The sequence below is a fragment of the Palaemon carinicauda genome, chromosome 14 (assembly GCF_036898095.1).
Source record: "Palaemon carinicauda isolate YSFRI2023 chromosome 14, ASM3689809v2, whole genome shotgun sequence".
Lineage (NCBI taxonomy): Eukaryota > Metazoa > Arthropoda > Malacostraca > Decapoda > Palaemonidae > Palaemon > Palaemon carinicauda.
In genome coordinates this window covers 39,714,362-39,724,991 of record NC_090738.1, presented here as the reverse complement: position 1 = coordinate 39,724,991, position 10,630 = coordinate 39,714,362, and positions in this window count along the sequence as shown.

Sequence of the window (10,630 nt, the reverse complement as noted above, 5' to 3'; positions counted from 1 at the left end):
ATTAATAAATGAATTGTGTGTTTCTGTTAACGCTATATAAAAACACCTCTATCTTTACAATGAGCGTGGAGACATACACATGTTATAGAGACATGTATGTATGGAAGAATTGCTTATAAATATGTTGTTCAGTTTTAGCATTAGCGACAAACCGTCCCTTGTTTAGTTTTGCTCTCATAACCCGTCCTCTATGATGGGTACCGTTAATGTAAAGAGGGACAACGTTCGCCCGTTACTTCAGTAACGGCTTTGTAACGAGGCTAGTCTCGTAACCGTTATTACTAAGGATCGAAGATTCCTGTAATACGTGTGTGTGTGTGTGTGTGTGTGTGTGTGTGTGTGTGTTTATGCTTTTATTATCGAAGTAACGGCTGGTTTTAAAGAGGATGGTGCCCCATTTCTACTTAAAGAGAAGCTATCAGTCAGCTATTAGGTTCCAGATAGAAAACGATGTGGAGGGCTTGTAGTAGTTGTTCAGGGTCGAAGTATATGGTTTGGAACGGCTCTCTGTTGGCTCGTTACCACTGGCGAAAATCTTGTGAGCAAAAGCCTGTTTCGGGTAATGCTCTCTCTCTCTCTCTCTCTCTCTCTCTCTCTCTCTCTCTCTCTCTCTCTCTCTCTCTCTCTCTCTCTCTCTCTCTCTCATAAGGTTTCTATTCCGTTAACAATTTAATATCGAAGACTATAAACTGCTAAATGAGACTTATAGTTCTGTCGTTAATCCATGAGATTTTAAGGAGCAAAAAGACCAGAATTTCTATCTGGCCGTGAAATAAAAACCTTTATTTACATCCTAAAAACTTTAATAAATGAATTGCTCGATGTTTTCCTCTTTTAGCTCCTTGGCTTTTATTTCTACTGAAGGCCTGGGCCATCATCTTTAAACGCTCAGCCGATGTCTGACGGTGGAGTTAATGTGTGTCACGAGGATGTGCATGGTGTCAGAGGTTCTTTTATGTTCTGTGGCGTCATGGAAGGTTTTGTACGTGATTGCTTCCTTTCAAAATGGATTTCCATGTATTTCTATTATCGTTGATGAAGAGAAAACTTCCCCTTTTTTTCATATCTCCCAATCCACTTGATCTTTGGCTTCTGAATCTGTACAGTACGTGTATGACACGCTCTTACATTGTAACGGTATCTCTGTTTTATTATTATTATTATTATTATTATTATTATTATTATTATTAGCTAAGCTACAATCCTAGTTGGAAAAGCATGATGCTATAAGCCCAAGGGCTCCAACAGGGAAAAAGTTTCGTATAAAGTTGTAGAAATTATGACTTGAATAAGCATTGTATTTTTTTTGGACTGTGAGTCGGCTCATTTCCTTTTATATTTTACAATAGGGCGTTAGGAATGCTGCATTAAAAAAAAATGCAAGATAACGTGCTCTAAATCGAGGTTGAACTCTTTTGAGGAAAAACATTTCCATATATCATTATTCACCTCCTGAGACACACCGAGGCCCAACAGCAGGGCGTCGAACACCCTACAAAGGACACCCTCTCTCTCTCTCTCTCTCTCTCTCTCTCTCTCTCTCTCTCTCTCTCTCTCTCTTTAATATCGAATTCGCTCTGCCATAGGATCCTAGACCCAAAGGTAATTTCCTTTAATGATGAAAAGACTATTGTTTATCCTAATTTCTATCGGTGATAGGTTCGAGTCCTTGGCCGGGGAGACTTATATATCATTACAAGAATTTCTCCAGAGGACAAAAGCCAGTCTATACCCGCAAATTTCCTTAGATCGTCAATCCATAGTCTTCTCTTCTACGGACCCATTCTGAAATTTCTGACCATCAATTACTGTCTGTCATTCTCATTATATGTCCTGCCCATCTCTCTCTCTCTCTCTCTCTCTCTCTCTCTCTCTCTCTCTCTCTCTATATATATATATATATATATATATATATATATATATATATATATATATATATATATATATATATATATATAGTTTATATAGGACATATCTGTTTTGACGTTGTTACTTTTTTAGAATGATTTATTGTTAATTTATTCTCATCATTTATTTAGTTCCTTATTTTCTTTCCTCACTGAGCTATTTTTCCCTATTGGAGCCCTTGGGCTTATAGCATCTTGCTTTTCCTACTAGGGTTGTAGCTTGGTTAGTAACAACATATATATATATATATATAATATATATATATATATATATATATATATGTGTGTGTGTGTGTGTGTGTGTATGCATATAGATGTAATTTAGATATATATGTGTATATATATACATATATGTATATGTATATATATAATTATAGATATATATATATATATACATATATATATATACATATATATATGTGTGTGTGCGTGGGTATGTATAGTATATGTATACATACATATTTATGTGTGTGTTTACGTTTGCCGAGAGAAAGAATCTTTGATAAGGCGGTGTCATATCCTGTCATAAGTTTAGAATGTTGTTAGTAACCGTTTAGTCTTCGCCGGCTAAACATATATTTAAAGTGTTGTGCTTCGTCATTTATTATAACTGTTATTATTTATGTGTTTTTAATTGTTTATTTCTATGTTTTAGTCTTCTGGTTATGCTTGATTAGAATTTTCGAGTAAATATACTCTGCATCACGGAGTCTAGAAGGGAATCTCTCTCTCTCTCTCTCTCTCCAAATGGTACGGTCACTGTCATTCAAGCATCCTGGACCAGGGTTCGATTCCCGGCCGGTCAGATGCTATTGTCTTTGTGTGATTTCGCCTTAAGAATCTGATTTTGAGGTCGTTAAGACAATCCAGACATTAATGTATTAAATTATATGATTTATTTGAAATATGAAAAAACATGTGATGGGGTTAAGAATATAGAGGGGGGGGGGGGCGCCTGACACCCTCACATTCAAAGACCTTCTTAAACTGGAAGATTATACATACTTGGCAACCATTTCCTTCCGTGTGTGTGTGTATAAATATATATATTCATATATCTATATATATATATATATATATATATATATATATATATATGTATATATATATATTAATGGTACGGTCACTGTCATACAAGCATCCAGGGTTCGACTCCTAGCCGGTCAGATGTTATTGTCTTTGAGTGGTTTTGCCTCGAGGCTCTGATCCCGAGGTTGGTAAGAGAATCTGGCCTATTTGAATATATATATATATATATATATATATATATATATATATATGTATGTATATATATACATATATATATATATACATATATATATGTATATATATATATATTGAGAGAGAGAGAGAGAGAGAGAGAGAGAGAGAGAGAGAGAGAGAGAGAGTGTGTATCAATCACTGCAGAATTGTTTTTCTCTAATCGCCAATCGTTGAAATCCAATCAGACCTAACATCAAAGTGTCAGGGAAAAATTGACTTTTCAATTCAGTTTTATTAACGTCAAATAATTGCCAATTATTTCAGGCGTTTGTAACTGTTTTTGATTGATATTTTTGAAAAGTAGTTTAGTGATTATATAGTAAAAATAATTGAAATATTATTCGAAATATTTAGGAGAGATTTATTACCTGTATTTGTTAACTGCATGTGAAATCTTTATGCATTGGCGAAGTAATTTATCAATGATAGAAAAATAGAATTAGTCTGAAGATAGTTCGGATAGACGTAGGGAAATAAGAATAGAATGGCGAGCTCATTTATCAATGATAGAAAAATAGAATTAGTCTGAAGATAGTTCGGATAGACGTAGGGAAATAAGAATAGAATGGCGAGCTCATTTATCAATGATAGAAAAATAGAATTAGTCTGAAGATAGTTCGGATAGACGTAGGGAAATAAGAATAGAATGGCGAGCTCATTTATCAATGATAGAAAAATAGAATTAGTCTGAAGATAGTTCGGATAGACGTAGGGAAATAAGAATAGAATGGCGAGCTCATTTATCAATGATAGAAAAATAGAATTAGTCTGAAGATAGTTCGGATAGACGTAGGGAAATAAGAATAGAATGGCGAGCTCATTTATCAATGATAGAAAAATAGAATTAGTCTGAAGATAGTTCGGATAGACGTAGGGAAATAAGAATAGAATGGCGAGCTCATTTATCAATGATAGAAAAATAGAATTAGTCTGAAGATAGTTCGGATAGACGTAGGGAAATAAGAATAGAATGGCGAGCTCATTTATCAATGATAGAAAAATAGAATTAGTCTGAAGATAGTTCGGATAGACGTAGGGAAATAAGAATAGAATGGCGAGCTCATTTATCAATGATAGAAAAATAGAATTAGTCTGAAGATAGTTCGGATAGACGTAGGGAAATAAGAATAGAATGGCGAGCTCATTTATCAATGATAGAAAAATAGAATTAGTCTGAAGATAGTTCGGATAGACGTAGGGAAATAAGAATAGAATGGCGAGCTCATTTATCAATGATAGAAAAATAGAATTAGTCTGAAGATAGTTCGGATAGACGTAGGGAAATAAGAATAGAATGGCGAGCTCATTTATCAATGATAGAAAAATAGAATTAGTCTGAAGATAGTTCGGATAGACGTAGGGAAATAAGAATAGAATGGCGAGCTCATTTATCAATGATAGAAAAATAGAATTAGTCTGAAGATAGTTCGGATAGACGTAGGGAAATAAGAATAGAATGGCGAGCTCATTTATCAATGATAGAAAAATAGAATTAGTCTGAAGATAGTTCGGATAGACGTAGGGAAATAAGAATAGAATGGCGAGCTCATTTATCAATGATAGAAAAATAGAATTAGTCTGAAGATAGTTCGGATAGACGTAGGGAAATAAGAATAGAATGGCGAGCTCATTTATCAATGATAGAAAAATAGAATTAGTCTGAAGATAGTTCGGATAGACGTAGGGAAATAAGAATAGAATGGCGAGCTCATTTATCAATGATAGAAAAATAGAATTAGTCTGAAGATAGTTCGGATAGACGTAGGGAAATAAGAATAGAATGGCGAGCTCATTTATCAATGATAGAAAAATAGAATTAGTCTGAAGATAGTTCGGATAGACGTAGGGAAATAAGAATAGAATGGCGAGCTCATTTATCAATGATAGAAAAATAGAATTAGTCTGAAGATAGTTCGGATAGACGTAGGGAAATAAGAATAGAATGGCGAGCTCATTTATCAATGATAGAAAAATAGAATTAGTCTGAAGATAGTTCGGATAGACGTAGGGAAATAAGAATAGAATGGCGAGCTCATTTATCAATGATAGAAAAATAGAATTAGTCTGAAGATAGTTCGGATAGACGTAGGGAAATAAGAATAGAATGGCGAGCTCATTTATCAATGATAGAAAAATAGAATTAGTCTGAAGATAGTTCGGATAGACGTAGGGAAATAAGAATAGAATGGCGAGCTCATTTATCAATGATAGAAAAATAGAATTAGTCTGAAGATAGTTCGGATAGACGTAGGGAAATAAGAATAGAATGGCGAGCTCATTTATCAATGATAGAAAAATAGAATTAGTCTGAAGATAGTTCGGATAGACGTAGGGAAATAAGAATAGAATGGCGAGCTCATTTATCAATGATAGAAAAATAGAATTAGTCTGAAGATAGTTCGGATAGACGTAGGGAAATAAGAATAGAATGGCGAGCTCATTTATCAATGATAGAAAAATAGAATTAGTCTGAAGATAGTTCGGATAGACGTAAGGAAGTAAGAATAGAATGCGAAAGTATTTTCTGTGTCATAAGCCGGAGAGTGAGGACTACCTTAGAATTTGAAAATAGTTTTATTTATATATTTATTACCTTATATCTTTTCCTCACTGGGCTATTTTGACTGTTGGAGCCCTTGGGATTATAGCATCTTGCTTTTCCAACTAGCTGTGGTAAGCTTCTCTTCTAGGAGAAGAACATTCCAAAATCAAATCACTGTTCTCTAGTCTTGGGTAGTGCCATAGCCTTCCACTGTCTTGGGTTATAGTTATAGTTCTTTTGCTTGATGGTACACACGGACACGCTCTTTCTATCTTTTTTCTCTTCCTCTTGTTTTTATGAAGTTTTGATAGTTTATATATGATAGATCTAATTTAATGTTAATTATCTTCAAATGCATTGTTATGATTGTTATTACTTCTCTTGGAGGTTATTTATTTCCTTGTTTCCTTTCCTCACTGGGCTATTTTCGTTGTTGGAGCCCCTGGGCTTATAGCATTCTGCTTTTCTAACTAGGGTTGTAGCTTATCTAGTATGTACATAGATGTATATGCATATAGATTATGTATATATATATATATATATATATGTATGTATATGTATGTGCATGTGTATATAGTGCTAGGTACCATCACAAAATCTAATGAGATTTTGTTAATGTAAATCCAAAATCGAAATAAACGTTAAAACCAACTAAGGTTATAAATAGATAAGATGATTTATCACAAACTAAAGAAAAAAAAAAGACCTTAAATATAAAGACAAAGAAAAGACCAAACTCCAAAAGACTCAACAGGTACGGGAAAGAAGGGCATAATAAATTCGCTCTACTATATCCCTTCCATAGTTTTTTTCCTTTCTTTTTTTTTGCCATAGATTCTAGTCTAAAAGAGGTTCCTCGTATAGAAGCTAGTGTAGCGTTGGTTACATTTGCATCTTTAAGTGTGAAATAGACAGCGGTTTCGTATCCTTGTAAGTTATAATGGCATATATATATATATATATATATATATATATATATATATATATATATATATATATATATATATATATGTATGTATATATATATGTATATATATATTTCTCTTTTTTTCCTTTACGAATCTGGAAAATCGTTTCATCTGCAGGAAGGACCCTACATTTTTGGACATAGATTTTTTTACTTTTTTTTTTTTTAGCGCAGGAAGGGAACTACATTTTTGTACTTATTTTTTTTTTTAAGAATTTTTTTTTTTTCCCAAAGCGTGGTTGCTGGAAGGCCCCTAATTTTCCGGACTATTATTTAACTCGCATACGGAAAGGACCATACATTTTTGGATTTTTTTTTAGCGTAAGAAGGGAACTTTTTTTTTCTTTTTTAGCGCGCTTGCGGGAAGGCCCCTACATTTTTTTTTTTTTTTTGACAATTTTTTAGCGCGTGCGCGTAAAGTACCCCACATTTTTTGGACCTTTTTTTTTAACGCACGCGTAAAGGACACTCATTTTTCTGCCCTACTTGTTCTTTTATATCCATGCACGTGGTGGAAAAAGGCCTCTTCTTTTTTACGATCGAAAGTTATTCCTTCACTTTTCTATGGTTTTTTTTTTTTTTTTTTTTTTTTTTTTTTTTTTTTTTTTTTTTGTGCATCCTCCCGTAGAGTATATTTTAGTGGTCTGAACACCGTTCTTCCATTATCCTTTCCAGACTTTTATGAAGTCTGCTCTTTCCGGAATGTGCTTTTGTCACACTTACGACATCTTTATGTAGGGCTGTAATCTACAGTTTCCCACTTTTCTGGTATGTTTTTATTTGGGTTACATAAGTTAATCTCTATTTTTTTATTTGATTTGCATATTACAGTTATTTGTTTGTATATTTCTTGATATATATATATATATATATATATATATATAATCGAGGATATTTACCTCCGCCATCAAAGTTAGGGGGAGGTTATGTTTTCGCCCATCTTTGTCTGTTTGTTTGTTTGTGAACAACTTCGTGGCCACAATTTCACTCTTAGAGTAGTGAAACTTTCAGGGATTAATTGTTATACTGAGACGAGGGTGTGATTCAATTTTGAAAGTCCTAGGTCAAAGGTCAAGGTCATAGAGTAGTGAAACTTTCAGGGATTAATTGTTATGGTGAGACGAGGGTGTGATTCAATTTTGAAAGTCCTAGGTCAAAGGTCAAGGTCATAGAGTAGTAAAACTTTCAGTGATTAATTGTTATGTTGAGACGGGGATGTGATTCAATTTTGAAAGTCCTAGGTCAAAGATCAAGGTCAAGATCCAGCAAAAGGTCGACCGGATTAACGCTAAACTTAACCGCAAGTTCGCACATGGTTGTCACACAGGCTTCAAATAGGCCTACGGTCTAAATTGATTCTGGGAAAGGCAAGCTGGTTTCGAGAAATAAGCTGCCGTGGCGAAGGTCTGCACTCAGAGTGCTCTTCCAGTTTTATATGGATTCCTTTTATTGCCTTTTGGTATTAGTTTAACTTCTTTCAATTTCTTACTGTCACATTCGACGTGTATTCAGTATAACCTTTGTCTGTTATTTTGTATATTATATTTGTTACATAATCGTTGTTAACTTGTGGTGGCCTATGTGGTAACGTCACTGACTGGTGAACGCCAGACTCTGGTTCAACCCCTCTCAAACTCATTAGTTTCTTTGGTCTCTGCAACCTCAACATCCTTGTGAGCTAAGGATGGGATGTTTGGGGGAGCCTATAGGTCTATCTACTGAGTCATCATCAGCAGCCATTGCCAGCCCCTCCTTGGTCCTACCTTGGGTGGAGAGGGGGCTTTATCGCTGATCATATGTATATATGGTCAGTCTCTAGGGCATTGTCCTGCTTGATAGGGCAGTGTCACTGTCTCTTGCCCCTTCCATTCACGAGAGACCTTTAAACCTTTGAAGGTCTTTGTGTTGGTATTTTGAAATTTGTCCACGTTACGTAATCTCTGGCATGGCTTTACAAGCGTCTCTCTCTCTCTCTCTCTCTCTCTCTCTCTCTCTCTCTGCAGTTCTTGGATGGTCATATGAGTTACAAAGAATATCTTGCAAGACTCTTGGGATGTATTTTTTGGGGGGATGTGGGGAAGAAATGCTATAGAAATGTATATATCTTCTCGGACTTTTGACATGTCTGGCAAACTGGTGACTGGATCTCGAATTTTTCTTTATGTAACCCTTTTGTAATTTTGCAGTATACATATAATGGTAATATTAACAGTAATTATAAAGATACTTTTATATTATTATTATTATTATTATTATTATTATTATTATTATTATTAATGATGATAAAATGAATGTTATATTTATATTATTATTTATCGCTATTTTTTATTGAATCATCTCGTAGTTTTCCTTGAATAAGATCAAAGAATGTTTTTGTATATTATTCTAAACTATAGTGCTGTACTTAATAACCCCCCTCTCTCTCTCTCTCTCTCTCTCTCTCTCTCTCTCTCTCTCTCAGTGTGGCTCCTGTAAAATGCCAAAGTTCCAGTACTCCTCACATTGCTTGAATAATTTCTTAGGGAAAATGTACCTCCATTATCTCGGTCTGTCTTGAGACTGCGTTTGTTATGTTGTTGTTATTGGTATCTTAATGAGATAATTAAATATTATTTCTACTAGCCAAGCTACAACCCTAATTGGAAAAGCAGGGTGCTTTAAGTCCAAGGGCACCAGGAGGGAAAAATAGCTGTGTGAGGGAAGGAAATAAGGAAATAGATAAAATAGTGGGCCTGAGTGTACCCTCATGCAAGAGAACTCTAACCACAGTGGAAGGCCATGGTATAGAGGCTATGGCACTAACCAAGACTAGAGAACAATGGTTTAATTTAGGAGAGTCCTTCTAGAAGAGTTGCTTACTATAGATAAAGTTTCTCTTCTAGCTTTATCAAATGAAAGTAGCCACTGTAACAAATTATGGTGCAATAGTTAACCTCTTGAATTAAGAAAAAATGTTCGGTTATATTAATATCGTCAGGTGTATGAGGAAAGAGGAGAATGTGTAAAGAATAAGCCAGACTATTTGGTGTAAGTATAGACAGGAAAATGAGCCGTGACCAGAGAAAGAAATCCAATGTAGTACTATCCGCCCAGTCACTTTAAGGATCCAATAGGTTTCTGGAGGCAGTCTCTCAACGGGTAGCATAAAGGGTGACTTCTGTTCTTCATAAAAGGATTATAACGGTTGTCATTGAAATTTGACAGAAGTCCTGACATTGAAATTTCATAAATAATTCGAACATACTATATATAACGAATATAGGATTTTTTGGTAAAAGGAGACATCTACTTAGATGAGAGTATCTCATACATCTTATTAGAGAAATATTCAAAGGGGAATTAATATAAGAAAATAACGAAAGTATAAGAATTCTATGTTAAAAAGGGAAATATTCTCAAAATGGTGATTTTCCCAGAGCCATGAGGATACATATACAGTTCATGGAAAGATGCTTTAAGATGACTCCGGTTTAAAGGCAAGAGCCCGTGCAGACACAAAAGAAATAATGAAATAAAGTATTGGGGCTAAGTACAGAGAGAGAGAGAGAGAGAGAGAGAGAGAGAGAGAGAGGGGATAATTTTGGATGCGACAAACACTTACTCGGAAAAGTAAATTGTCATCAAATATTCAAGACGATTTACGTATTCAAATGACTCTTGGCATCCACGTAAGTAGCTTACATCCCAAAGAAGCGTTAAGAGAATAACTGAGCTGTCAGGAGAGTAGAGATGTGTCTCATAAACAAAAACACAGAAGAAGAAGAAGAAGAAGAGTCTTGGAAACAAGCGCAAATATATCTAGTTCCGAAGAGTGGAACTCAGCTGTTATTATTATTATTATTATTATTATTACTGCTTACCAAGCTACAACCCTATTTGGTAAAGCAGGATGCTAAAAGCCCAGGGGCTCCAACAGGAAAAATAACCCATTGAGGAAAGGAAACCAGGAAA